This window comes from Rhagoletis pomonella, unplaced genomic scaffold (genome assembly GCF_013731165.1).
Source record: "Rhagoletis pomonella isolate Grant_MI unplaced genomic scaffold, Rhpom_1.0 Rhpom_scaffold_00006, whole genome shotgun sequence".
In the NCBI taxonomy this organism is placed as follows: Eukaryota; Metazoa; Arthropoda; class Insecta; order Diptera; family Tephritidae; genus Rhagoletis; species Rhagoletis pomonella.
The window spans coordinates 59,271,839-59,283,186 of record NW_023458560.1 but is presented as its reverse complement, the minus strand read 5'-3'; positions in this window follow the sequence as shown (position 1 = coordinate 59,283,186).

Here is an 11,348-nt window from a genome sequence, read left to right as displayed (position 1 = left end):
CTTTCTATAGCCTACAGCCTACCTCAGTCGCCACCGCCAGACTGTTAATTAGTCATAAAGATCAAACAAATTGCATGCCACATGTATTAAATGCAACAAATGGCTGTGCTGCGACATATTAGAAAACGTATATGAAAAATACTAAGGAAAATTTGCGCCAACAACGAAAAATTATGCATAAATTTTTGCCACCTCTCGCGTTCGGACGCTCTCTGTCTGCCGTCTGGCCAGCCAGCCATCCAACCATGTCCCAGCTGCTGACTTGCCGCCTGCCGCTTCGTCGCTTTTTGTTGTCTGTCTGGTGTCACTACGCGCCGGGAGGCTAATTTTTGCGATTTCTATTATTTAATGTAAATTTGTATTTTTAGGATATGTCGAGCCAACAAAGAAGGCGCAGTTGGAAAATTTAGTAATTAGTAATGAAGTAGCTGGCATATTTGGAAAATTATGCCGATAAACAGGATGGAATTTGGGAAAGTAAGTGCATGGTTGCAGCATATCTATGTATACAAGTATTTAATTAAATTGTTTATAGAAATGTTATAAATCGAGTGGCTCATTTACGATGTGCTCCAAACATTTGGCGAACTTTTTTTCGCCTTTTCAACGTGCTAAGTAACAAGTTAAGATGACTGCCATCTTGGGCCGGTAAGAAACCGCAAGCAAAGGGCAGACAACCTTCCAGGAAGCTGCCTCCTGTCCCCGAGCCGAAGCTGCAGCTCAGCAAGAGCAGGTCAGCAAATTGCTACCCTGATCAAACGTAAACTAAAGCGCTCTGCTGTGATTGCACTCCGTAAATGTGAAAACTTGGTGCATGCTGAGAAATATCAAACAAGAAAACTCCGTGATGGACGCCGTGAGATGGAGTAACGCTGTGTGGCAAAGAAATGCGGCCCATTCGACGGGCCTGAAAAATCCAAATTGGCTTTTGTGATCCGCATCCGCGGTATCAACAAAGTTGCACAACAAGTGCGTAGTTTTACAGTTCTGTCTTCGCCACATTAAAACGGTGTGTTCATCAAATTGAGCAAGGCAACCATTAATATGCTACGTATGCCGAACCCCTATATGGGGTTATCCAAATCTTAAATCAGTTTGTGAATTGATGTACAAACGTGGAATGGTCAAGCGTGTCCCAATCTCTGCTTTGTGATCGAACGCAAATTTCGCGAAGCGCGTTGATTCACTTCACTTCAAGAAAGCCCCCAACTTCCTGTTGCTATTCAAGCTCAACACATCAACCCGAGGCTGGCGCAAGAAGGCTAATCACTACGTTGAGGTTGGTGATTTCGGTAGCCGTGAGGATAAGATCAACAAATTGCTGCACAAGATGGCTTAAAGAAATTGTTGTCTTGTTTTTAAGGCGACAATATAATTTGGCACATCTTCAAAAGACGCTCAAGCAAAAAAAAAAAAAGAAAATTAAAAAATTCCTGAAGTTGCCTTTTCACGGGTCGATTTCTGTGGACTGGAAAATTTACTTAAGATATCGACTAGCCAAAACGCTTACATTTTACGGTTGAATTGCAATTTACACGGGTAGATTTTGGTTAAACGATAAAAATCGACCGTGTAAAGGCAGCTTAAATAACGTTCAAATTAATCACCCCCTTTGAGATGGAAAATACCAATAACCATTTCATAATTTCGAAAATTATTCCATTTATATTTGTTCTTGCATTTTCCACACCACTTGTGAGGTATGCTTTTACGCGCGTTACCGATTTTTTTTAATGTGCTCGGTTGCCCAGGAGGCCTTTTTTCACCTTTACAACTTAACTTAAACAATTAAAACTAAAGCATGCAATATATAAAGAAAATTAAAAGTTGTCTACATCTAGTAAACTTAAAAAATTGCACATTAAATTCATTTTTCATTATAAAATAAAATTAAATATCACAATTCAGTTTACAAAATGTGGTCTGTTTGCACCCACAGTAAGTTCCCATGAAGCCTAGCCTAAATTCAGAATTGAAAAAAAACGAGCAAATGGGGTCGGAAACTACTAGCCCTAAAAGCACAATGTGGAAAATGTTTGAAGAGCTGCGAAATTGTATTGCAATAATAAAAATAACAGTGCATAAATTGGAAAAAATGGTTTTTGTTTTGCTTTATAATTTTTGGGAATATTGGTTCAGATGGAATTTTTTTATTTGTTTGGTTTTTCAGCTCGTTAATGATGCACCCAGGGTTGCATTTACTGTCTATGAAAATATTTCGTGAAGCGTTCCAAAATTAGCTCCGAGGTACTAAAAGTTGGTTAAGCTTAAATGAAATAGTTTTTTATTAAATATTTATTCCTGGTATTTAGTAAAAAACATCAATACTAATGTATGAAAAACAAAACATCAATGCTAATGTATGAAATGAAGTAAATAAAAATCTACGAATACATTCCATGAATATTTTGTCATAGAGCCATTATTAAATTTAGACATAACTTTGTCAGGCGTTGGTACCTACGTATATAGAATTAATGCGTTGGAGAGAGATAAATATGCAAGTTCAACACGCTAATTTAGGTATCCTTGTATGTATATACCTGTTACTCGTTTGGCATATACTCCAACTGCGAAAATAATGACAATTATAATTTATGTAGATCCCTGGATAAAAGATTGTCACAAGTTACTTTCGGTAACTCACGATTGAAGTTTGGAATGCAATTTCTCAGAAACACGACTACAGATTTTCTCCAAAGTGTCGGAGAATGCTATGTACTAGTTCATGAAATTCTTAAATTATCTTATTTTTTTTAGTTTGGTGTCAACCATTTATGAGTTTAATAAAATTTTGTCGTATACGACATTTGTCCAAAAATTTGCAGTCAGTTTTAGTGATATACGCCAAAATGTGATAACAATTTTTATAAATTAACCATACTTTTTACTAATCAGCCTAATCGTGAGTTTCGCCCGAACAAAATTTCGCCAACAATTTTTTCATCCACCTGTAGTGAACACACGCAAACGAAAAGTGACCCGGTTCTAGAAAATGAAACTCATGATAAAGCTGAATATGTCGGAAACTAAAGAAGAACAGATAACTCTATTTAAAAGATCTTGATTAGTTTAGTACGACAGCAATACTAACGCAATTTGTACCAAATAACCGAAAAAATTTTAGTCAATTAGTCGGAAACTAAAGAAGATATCAAAAAACCACAAATTGTCAAAATGACGCTTCCGGCAATTTTCCATCGAGGCGACGATATTTGAATAGCTTTGTGTAGTTACCAATAGGCAGTACAAATTTGTACTGGAACCTGCAAACTTCTACTGGAAAAGTGTATGATAACCCAAAAATTTGCAAGAGAGCACTGGATCGAGAGCGTAACAACACGAGAGAGCTGCAAATTCTTGCTAGTGAAATTTTTACTAGCAGAAATTAGCTAGCAGAAGAAGAAGAAGAATAAATGTCAAAAGAATATATAAAAAGTGGTGTTACTAGCTCAGTTGATTTTGTGTATGTGTTTCGCCGCACGGCTTCTGATATCAAATTGAAAAATTTTGTTTGAATTTCTACTCACACTTACAGGTTTTGACAGTTTATGCCGCCAAAGCAAAAACAAAATACATGTAAATTTTTGTTTTTGTATTCCTGCAATCACCTTATATTGATTCGCCTTGGCACAAACAAAAGTAAAATGAGTGGAAACAAAAATATTAATGATGTACTGGACAGTGTTAGTGCTTGTGTGTAAAGCAAAGAGTTTAAAACTGATTTATAAATAGTAAAATGTTTACAGCAGATTGTCAAAGCAGTGCAACAACTGTTCACTTGCAAGTTATTGCTAGTTTTGTGTTCAATAAGTTCTTCTGCTAGTTTTCTCTTCTTCTCAATTTAACGCTCTATTTTGCTTTTACGCTCTCGCTGCAATGTTACTGTTACTATACAAACCTAATGTTACTCGCATATTTTCGAGCCTGTATGTACATTTTCGGGAAAAAGGGTAAAAAGTGTATCCATCTGCTGAAAAGATATTTTCGCAGATTCACAATTTATTTAAAATAAATCTATTAGCCCAATCTCTAATTCCATGTGAATAAATCTCCCCAGTGCTTAAATAATTTTCACCACATTAAATAGCTGCACAACACCCTAATTGCCGAAAAAGCGTTGCTTGCAACACTAGTCCTTTATGGGGACCAAACTTGGCGAAAAAAAAATAGCTAAGTTTGTTTACTGGATATACTGAGATTGACTTGTTCAAAAGAATCACGCTTCAGGCTTCTGCTGGCTATTTAAACATTTTTCTCAGCCTTTGTTTTGTTACGGTGGTTCTTCAGCTATCCTTTTGTTTACGCTCACACACATCCACACGCGCACAGTTCAGCCAATAGCAAGATCGCTCCAGCCAAATCACGACATCCAACATGTTGTATTGCACCCGCTATTTTGACTTTGGACTTACCATACGGTTATGAGTGGAAAGTTTTATTTTGTTTACATCGAAGTTCCTTTGTTGTCAATAGAATTTCACCGTAGCTCTTAAGGGGTGATTCGAAAAGAGTGCTTTTTTTTTGTTTTGCTTAGAATATATATATATATATATATAAACACATGTTCATACATATACATATATAAATGCTTTTACCGGTATATATGTAAATATATATGCATTCATAATACTAAAAATTGAGTACTACCTTCAAATATGTGGCAGCGCTTGTATGTATGTATTTGGAGTGTGAGTAGGCGCTGCTAGTCGCATGTGAATCACGGTCATGCGGCAAGTGGCAAGTAGCGCGCAAACAGACGTAGACGACACGTGATGTCTAGGACGTATGTAGTTACATACATACAAGTACATACGTAGAAGTGGCGAGCGTAAACACTTCGTCCCGTGTACTGTCGAAAGGAAGCAAGCAGGAAGGTGGGCTAGCTGGTTAGCTAACAGGCCATATGAGTGTTTTGTTGCACGTTGAAAGCTGATTGAAGATTCCAATTGTGAAACAAACGAGCAGAGTAATTGAGGCAGAAATTGAAACGACAAGCGACCGCATATGTGGATGCAATGCCAATATATTTATATATGCATGTCTGTATGTTTTTGATAGGCAGGTATGACGGTAGTCGCACGTATGTAGGTACGGCTGCTAAGGACAAAATCTGAGTGTCATGCACCTAAATGTGGCCATGGCTATGGCGCGCTGCGAGTACTGATCGCAATGATATACAGGTTGCAAGTGTCTGCTTGCTGCCATGTTGCATGTGTTGCAAGTTGTTTTTACTGCACAATTTTTAATTTTTTTTTTGGCATTTTTGTACAATCAGATAGTTGGCACACAAACAAACAAAAAATAGCAAACTCCACTTGCTTGCCACTTGCCACTTGCAACTTGCAACAATTAGTGTAAAATTTGTGATATCAATAAAATTTCATTTGTCGCGTATATTTTTTGTTTGTTTTTATTTATTTTTTTTTTTTTTGTCTGAAAAAATCGTAGAAAAATCTCACAATTTAGCAGCGTGCAACATGCAACACCACTTGCAGTTTGTGTGTGTGTGTATTTGCCGCAAAGTGGCCTTTGCTGCTTTCGCACAATTATCGGCAAATGCGCCATGCCGCTTGCCACAAATGACTTCATCTGCCAAGCAGTTTCTGCCTCGCTTCTTAACTTTTTTCTCATTTTCAACAAACTGAAAATTGATGCCAAATTAATTTCGCCCAATTACAGACAACTAGGCGCCACCATCCAGCCAATTATGCCACATGCCGCAACATCAAAGCGCGCTGCGCATACATCAAATGTGCCAAAAGAGTCAGCTAAGCAGCGGCAGCGGCGGCGGTGGCGGCATGTTGCAACACACATATTTTTCATAAGCGCTACATTTTTTGCGCGCATTTCATAATTCTTCGCCATAGACGTCGCATCTGCTCTGCGTCCTAGCCCTTTGTACGCTGCTCCACTACGCAGCTCATTTGCTATTCGACACTGAATTTTGTTAGATTTGCCACATACAATTCTCTTCTTTCTATAGCCTACAGCCTACCTCAGTCGCCACCGCCAGACTGTTAGTTAGTCATAAAGATCAAACAAATTGCATGCCACATGTATTAAATGCAACAAATGGCTGTGCTGCGACATATTAGAAAACGTATATGAAAAATACTAAGAAAAATTTGCGCCAACAACGAAAAATTATGCATAAATTTTTGCCACCTCTCGCGTTCGGACGCTCTCTGTCTGCCGTCTGGCCAGCCAGCCATCCAACCATGTCCCAGCTGCTGACTTTCCGCCTGCCGCTTCGTCGCTTTTTGTTGTCTGTCTGGTGTCACTACGCGCCGGGAGGTAGTCTCTAAGTACCAGCTATCTCGCCGCTTCCCTACCCTCCAGCTGCCTCTTGGCAACCTCCACCTCATCTTTGTTGCCCTCCTCCGCCTTACACTCCGTTGCTTCGTAATCGCCTGTGTCAGCGAGAAGCGGCAATTATGATTGCATATCTGTTCTCTGTGTCTGGTTGCCCCTTTACCTTTCTCATAGCTTCCCAGCCCCAATCTGCAGACTGACGGTGACATTCAGCCTCCTTGCTGTTCTCCACGCTTATGAAATATGACGCTGAAATAAATTATTTTTCTCGGGAAAAATGCAACTTGGTGGAAAATCGAAAATTATCATGAGACAGATGTGCCACAGTAGCCAGAAGCCAACAGTAACGGCAGACATGTAATGTGCATTTGCAACATTTATTTCTTAATTTTTAATTTGTCTCTTTCTTGCGGCTTCTTTTTCCATTTGCATTGTAAATTTATAATAAAACGCGTCGTGTTAAATTTTGCGACGCATTATGGCCAATAATGTATGGTTGGTGTGAAGATTATGGCAGGGGAGTTGAGTGTTGACAATAGCAGGCTTTTAAAGTGTTTTTTTAGTATAATTCTGGGCGTCTAATAACACTATGCGACAGTCAAAATCGGGATGGGATGAAACCAACGGGAAATGTTATATCGGTCAAAAACAAGTTATACGTGTCCCGGCGTTTCGCTGGGTCACGTCTAGGAATCGAGATATATATATAACCATCATATAGGGGAAATTGTCACCTTTGGTGGTCTTTTTTTGACATAACTCGAGAACCACTAGTCCGATTTTGCTCAAACGAATTAAAAAAAAAAACGTTTTTCTATATAATCAACAGTTTTGCCGGTAAAAATAAATGTATGAAGAAAAAAAATATTTTTGGCCTAAAATATTAAATTTTTTTAAAACTGTTGATTATATAGAAAAACGATATATGAACAGATTAAAGGAATTGTAATTTTTAATTTTTTTAAATTTGTTTGAGCAAAATCGGACTAGTGGTTCTCGAGTTATGTCAAAAAAAGACCACCAAAGGTGACAATTTCCCCTATATGATAGTTATATATATATTTCGATTCCTAGACGTGACCCAGCGAAACGTCGGGACACGTATAACTTCTTTTTTACCGATATAACTTTCCCCGGTAGTTTGAACCCTTCCCGATCACTACCCATTCACCATTTGTCTCACAGTGTAATTTAGTCTTATTCAAAGTCACAGCCACACAGTGCTGTGTCTCCATATAAAAAGTGGGCAAAAATAGAATAATGGACGGATTTGAGTAAAAATTCGTTTCTTGGTGGATTAGAGTACGGAGATTTCAAAAATCAATTCTTTTTTACCTAGCTCTTACATTTTTCATGGAAACTGAGATTGAAACTGCAAAATTTGATATTCAGAAGTAGTTCCAATACTGAGTAGTTATTTTATTATTTATACAGGGCGTTTTCCTAATAATATTAAAGACTTCCGGGCTTCATTCTATGGCTTAATTCATGGCAAATAATAATAATAATAATAGATTGGCGCTTACACATATGTTAGTATTTGGCCGAGCTTCTCCTCCGATTTGTGGCGTGCGCCTTGATGTTGTCACACAGAGCGGAGGGACCTACAGTTTTACGCCGACTCCGAACGGCGATTGTATTTTTATGAGAAGCTATTTTTCATGGCAGAAATACACTCGGAGGTTTGCCATTGCCTGCCGAGGGACGACCGCTGTTAAGAAAAAACCTTTTTCTATATTTTTGCGATGTTGCTTTCACCAGGGTTTGAACCCAGGTGCTGCGGAGTGGAAGCGCGCACTGCTTACCACTACACCACAGCGGCCGACAAATGGCAAATAAGATTCCCTATATCTCTCTTACGCAAACCCTCTAGGAATGGCAGCTACTTTCATTTTGGTCCTTTTTGACTACAAAATGTTTTTTTAAATTGATTATATCTTTTGGTGTGGATGTCACACGCTTAAAAAATTTGATTCATTCAAGACGACATTAAATACTCAAAAGACAAATATAATTTTGTTTTCCTTTTTATTAGTTACTTCGCACGAACAAGAGTTGTTGCAAAATACTGAATCAAAAATTATTTGTTTTATCTAACGCCGTTTATTGTTGGATGACAAATCAATTAACCTGGAAAAAATATTTATTTTTTAATAACTTATATGGCTTGTCGAAAAGATATAAGACCCTCATATCGCAAAATAGGTAGTCGAGTAAATTAATTAATTCAGACCAGCCTTTTGCAAAATAATACTGTAAAAAGTTGTCAATGTAAATTAAAATGCCATTTACTGATCTAAACTCGAATTTATTTTTAAAGGCTATTGAATGTTTTTGGAAGACATATTAGATAATTTTTTGTTACCTCAGAGGGACTAGCGCAATGATGAACATAAACTCATCCGTTAATTTGTCGTCACCAAAATTTTGCTTATAGCGGCTATGCCCCGAACTTCCATCCATGCCCCACTTACAAACCAAAGAAGCTTTGGTTATGTCACCATTATCTGGGCTTAGTTCTAAAATACTTTGCCCTACGCAGTCGATTTAATCGTTGGCAGCAAAGTTTGTTTTTTTGTTTGCAATGCGTTTAAGCTCGGTATACAATCTTTATGCAACCGGTTTATTTTTGCACGTAAACTATTATATTTACGATCTGATAAGTTCAGATCTATGTATAGTGCGAGTGAATCAGATATGGGCAAACCTTCGGTACTACTTTCAGAACATTCAACTTTGCTTGCTTTTTTAATTTTTTTCAGAGCATACTCTAGCTCTTCGATGGAATAGTTTTTCAACAAATGCTCTACCCTTCGATTTTTTGTTCTCCGTGAAGCTTCGCAAAATTCTTCTTTAGAAGGTCTTCCCCGTTCAGCACATTTATCCTTATTTCCATTGGAATCCGGAAGGGAAAGGAATGTCCAATTTAGCCATTTAGAATATGTTTTTTCAAAAGCGCTTCTTTTGCGGCCACTATAATTCCACTTATTTTTCATCTCACTATTAAAAAGTTTTATTTTTTGATTCAAAAGTGCTTTGTCGCATTTAGCGTGTATTAATTTGTCTTCAAAAAATGCAGATAATGCAGACACTCTATCTGATGGACGAGTAGAAATCCAGATATCAGCTAAAATTGAGTTTTTTATAATTGAATTCATATTAATATTAGTTTTTTCAGTATTTTACGCTTCACTACACAGCACAGAACACTACCGCGTGTGTCTACAGTAATAAACTTTACTATTTTTAAAGAATGTTTTGGCATTTAAGTAATGTAATACTGTAACTGTAATCAGTGAAATTTTTTTTTTGCAAAAGTTTATTTTATAACCTTAAAAAAAAACGATTTTCTTCGAAAAGCGCAATGAGTCTGCAGACTTTTTTTTTATTTCAAAGAAAAATGCCCCTTATTTCAAATAAAAGAATAAAAAAAACATACTTTTACATATTTTTTTTTTATCCCTTTGTAAACTTAGGAATTTTTTAAATTTTCTGCAACAAATTTTAGGGTGTAGCAAATAGGCCATTCCAGCCAGGAAACTAAATATTTTTTAAAAAGCTCTATAGAGTGGTTTTCTTATAGATTTTCTAATTAGAAAAATTGTGCCTTAAGATAAAGTATGATAAATTGTATTTTTAGCAATTTTTTTTTTAAAGACTCCAGCTAAAGGCATTTTCATAAAAGAAAAAATATATAAAAAACACACAAGTTTAAGAGGTTTTTGTGAGAACCTTATGAGATAAAAACAAAAACTAAGTCCAGATCCTTAATCTAAGATAAATTTCCTTTCCAACGATACCAAACACGTTGACATACGTGACAACAATTTTTTTGATTTTTGCCCGCTCATACAGCACTGTGAGCCAGTGAGGTTACACCCAGTGCAACACTCATTTCAATGAAGTACAAATTCATTCCCAAAGTATAAAATGCATCGCATATCGAGCCTGAGGACTTCAGGCCTACTATTTATCCTCCTTTTAACTAAAGCTGATGAAACAGATTATAGAGTTTTGTTTTATGGAGGAGGTTGCGAATAAGTTTTCGATAAAATAGCTCTATTCTACGATGGGTAAATCGATGGAAATGCTGTCTCATAGCACTTTAGTGCATATACAGTATCGGTCATATCTATAGCACGCCATTTCAAAGTGATATTGTGTGCCACTTATGTTTATTTATTTATTTTTAAGAATTTTCAATTAAAATACGGTTCATTCTCTAACAAACCCCATATAAACCCAAGTTTAACAATTTATAGAAAACTTCAAAAAAGTGCAACAAATTTTCACCTAAGTTTCAAACTTTTTTTCGAGTACACAGTTTTTTAGCCCCTACAATTTTAGTCTGATAATGTGCAAATTTCAAGTAGGTACGAAGTACCGTTAATTTTTTAGAATTTTTTTTGTCGCATTGGCTTCCATATAATGAATAAACTCAATTTATTTGTATATGGAGGAAAGTCGCAACACCTTTGGAGAAAAAAATTCTAAAAAATCAACGGTAACTTTCAGTCACTTGAAACTTGCACATTATCAGACTAAAATTCATTGGGCTATAAAACTGTGTATTCAGAAAAATTCAAACACTTCTGAGCAAAAAGTTTGAAATTTAGGTGAAAATTTGTTGCACTTTTTTGAAGTTTTCTACAAACTGATAAACTTGGATTTATATAGGGTTTGTTAGAGAAAGAACTGTATTTTAATTGAAAATTCTCAAAAATAAATAAATAAACATAAGTTGCACGCAATATCACTTTGAAATGGCGTGCTATAGATATGACCGATACTGTATGTAGAAAGCTTGGCATCCTTCAGGGAATATATCATAACTAGTGAACCCACATGGCGTCAAACCGCCAGCGTTTAATTAAATTTTTTAAACAGGTGAAACCCTATTCAAAACCCTCTAACAATATTCCTAATAATTAATAAAGTCCCTCCCTGTAACTTAAAAAAATAAAACCTGTGCACATCTATGTAGAATCCTAGATCTTTTATTTGACTTCTCATTTTGGAAATTCGAAATAACG